We start from the raw sequence: 3,772 nt of genomic DNA, 5'->3' as shown, positions 1-3,772 counted from the left end.
TTTTTTTTTTGCTTTGTAATCAGTATATTAAGAAGATATGCATACATTCTAACAATTGCTTAAGTTCTGATATCCAGAATAAGCGTGTGAACATAGGACTTTTTTAAACATACAGGTAAAGCTATTCATCATAATTTGCTATGCTATTACCATTAAATTATAGTTACTTTGGAGCATTAAGTCAAATGGGTTAAAGTAAGCCTGTAGCATACCTATGGAGCACCTTCTTATATTACACATGCAAGTTACCTTTCCGTGTAGTCTCTTCACTTTAATTTCAAAGTTACCTCACTCTGAAGTCACAACTCAAGGGCTTATCATGGTCCAAAGAGAAGGGAAAAACAATGCACCTAGGAGTGCTCAACAGTTTATATGTATATAGTGAAAAAGATGGCTCAGCAGAAAGGACTGCAATCCTAGAAATACAGGCATTTAAAAAGCAGCATTATGATGAACCCCTTCTTTAGAAAGGTGTCGTTTCTATCACTGATGTCACAGGCTAAGTTGTATTTTATACCTCCTTCAAGTAATAGTTGAGGCAGTAGAGTGCAGAGACATCGCAATGAGTGCCACTTAATGCAAATAACTATAGACAGACCAACACTTCCACAAACTGTTTCCTTTTTCTGGTTGCCAGTTAAATACAGTTTTAATCCATAGCTTAACAATGAAGGGTCATACACTAAATTCAACGCATATATCTAGCATTTCAGTCTAAGCTTGTCCACGTGAAATCAATTAGAAGGCTTGGCCTGACACCAGGGTTAAGTACTTTTTACAGGCATGAAACATCATCTTGCACACTGAAGTCATCATACATATAGGGCAAAGTGAGAGCTTTTGTATCTGTGTTTATTCTTCATTTAGCTTTTTGTTTTGTTTTGTTGTTCTGTTTCTGTTTTGTTTTGTATTTTAGGGAAGGGTCTACCGGGTTTTCAGGGTCTCACCATTACATCGGACTCATCGTGATCCGCCTGTTTACAGCCTCCTAAGAGCTGGGATTACAGGTGTGCACCACCATGCTCAGTCTCAATTGCCCTCTCGGGGTGCCCTGGGGGCAGGGCTGGCATGAAAGTCCTGGGGATTGAACCCCCAGTCCCTGCACCTGCTTACACGCACTTTAATCCTCTGAGCTATTTGGATGCCCCTTCATTTAACCTTTAAAACACTACTATAACTGAATATTGAAACAAAAGCAATATGTGATGCTTCTAGTCCTTCGCTCACTTGCTGTTGCGCACCACATGCCAGCAGTGAGCATTATTCCCTGGCCCCATTAAGAGGTCTGACATTGCACACAACCTCTGGGATGATGTTTGTCATCCTCATAGGCTTCTCCACTATGATGGCACAGTCTTTCCTGATTTGTGTGTTGGCTCTTTATTAAAGGGGCAGAGCATGTGTTTTTGAGATTCTCTAAGAAGTTAGTTTTAGGAATCTCATTCAAGGCACTCAGAAGAAAGAGGAGTCCCAGAAACAACGCTAACTCTGCTAGTAGCTATGGCAACAGTGTCAAGTGTCTATCCCGAGCTACAAAGGAGCCTGGAGAGGTGAGTGCTAGCTGTTCCTGCTTCTCTAGTAGGCATTTACAAGGGACAAGGAATGTACTGGTATTGAGGTTGACTGGTGGTTGCTGTCTGATCTATGTGGGTCAAGTTTTTAATCCATTATATAAGAAAAGGAATCCTGCAAAAGACCCAGTGAACAAGGCTATTGGGGAAACTTTCTTCCTTAGACAAAGGGAGCTCCAACTAGGTCTGTCCAATGCAATGGATTGTCACAGCTGGCTCCTGAGCCCTTGAAATGCGGCAAGACTGAGTGAAGGTGCATGAGTCCCAAACTCACAGGATAAAGAAAAAGAGCTGAAAGTACACTTATTCATCACATTAATGTATGTTGAAATGAAATTTGGAGTACATTATAAGCATTTTTGTTTTGAATTCAAGTCCTCTCTGTGTGGCTCCCTTGTATTGGATTAGTAAACAGCCTTTCTGTCCCTAAAGACAGTTTTCTCTTACCTGCTTCAGTGTTGCTTGTCATGGGTTTTTAAAATCTGGACAGGTCTTATCAAGAAAAGCATCCCTATGGCTGGATAATTCAAAAAGCATCATCTAGGTCCAGAAAGCATTCATAAAAATGATTACATCAAGGCTAGGTAGGGTGGCACCCACCTGTAATCCTAGCACTCGAAAGACTAAGGCAGGAGAATGAAGGATTCAGGAGCAACCTAGACTACCTAACAAGGTCTTATCTCATAAAACAAAATGAAATTAAAAGTAGAATTACATTAAGAAAAAGATTCAAGCTAAGGATCACATTATTCAATGTCAGTAATGCTCCAAGGCTATCAATAAGACAATTTGAATAGCTGGCTGCAGTGAGAAATCCAATTTAATTTAATCTCTTCCTTAATCCTTAGCTTTTTCTCATTGTAGGCAAGGAATCCTAAAATTCTAATTTTGCCACAGCCTTCTTCATGACTTTGTATTAAAAATTTAATCAGTGGCTCTGGTGGAAAAAAATAGATGAATTGGAATGTGAAGTCTGCAGCAAATGGTGGTAGGCAGAATAATGACTCTTCCCAAGAGTCCCCCGTGTCCCAGTCCCCTAGAACCTGTTAACCTCAACCTTACACAGCAAGGTGATTTTGCTGATGTGACTAAGGTCACAGCCTTCAGATGGGGAGCTTGTCCTGGATCATTCAGGAAGGCTCAGCTCGCTCTCATGGATCCCAGAAGCATGAAACATTTCACAGCTGGAGTCCAGAGGGGATGCAGTTACAGAAGCTGTGAGGGATGAGACACCAGGGTCTTTGTGGGCAAAGGAAGGGGACGAAGTCAAGGACCTGGGCAAGCTGCAGAATCTTGAAAAATGGGAGGAAACAGGTTCTTCCCCGACTCTAGAAAGGAACGCAGTGCTGCTGACATTGATTTGAGTCCCATGAGACTCAGGTCACATTTCAAATCTCTGCAACAGCGAGGTAATAAATTTGTGATGTTTAATACCACTGACCTTGTGCTAATTTGTTCCACCACCAGCAGCAAGCTAATGTACAACTCAGAGATAAATATGAAGCCATTGATTTCTGAGAATATTTCAAAGTTTTATATACCCATAAAACTTTGTGCTATCACAAATTTCTTAGCAGTCTCCATCTATGCTCAGCAGCTAGACCTAAGAGCTCTGCTAGCTTATGTGAAATGATTCTAAAGTGATGCTCTTCTTCATCCATTCTCCTTTCCCCCTCTTACACATGAACACATGCAGAACTGGTTGATTAAAATTTCCCAGACACAAAAGGAAGGAGTTACTGAGTTGAGAAGGACAGGAGAGGGAGCGCAGAAAGCGATGCACCTATCTATGTAAGCAGGATGGTTTGGACAACTGTACTATGCATTTCTGTTGCTCTATGGAAAGGAGAAGATAATGCTTAATTTGTTTTGTCTCTTCTCAATTCTTTGTATTTTTTCTCTTGTTAATTTCATTTATATGTACATATATTTATATATATAGTTTTTACTTTCTTCTTCCAATTTAGCATGCATGTATCTGGTAATATGAACAACTAGTTAGGACACAACACTATGCATTACACCAAATACTGTGAAATTCATATTATTTTGTTAAGTGACATTCTGTTATCCCTTGTAATTTTTGTTTTAATATTATTTTGCACTCTAAAAATAAAAAATTAAAATGAATGAAATAAAATTTCCAAGAGAATCAAAACAAATTTACTTATTTTATTATTTACTTTTTTCAAGCAATATAT

This window comes from Octodon degus, unplaced genomic scaffold (assembly GCF_000260255.1).
Source record: "Octodon degus isolate 3935 unplaced genomic scaffold, OctDeg1.0 scaffold00020, whole genome shotgun sequence".
Lineage (NCBI taxonomy): Eukaryota > Metazoa > Chordata > Mammalia > Rodentia > Octodontidae > Octodon > Octodon degus.
This window is presented reverse-complemented; position numbering follows the sequence as displayed.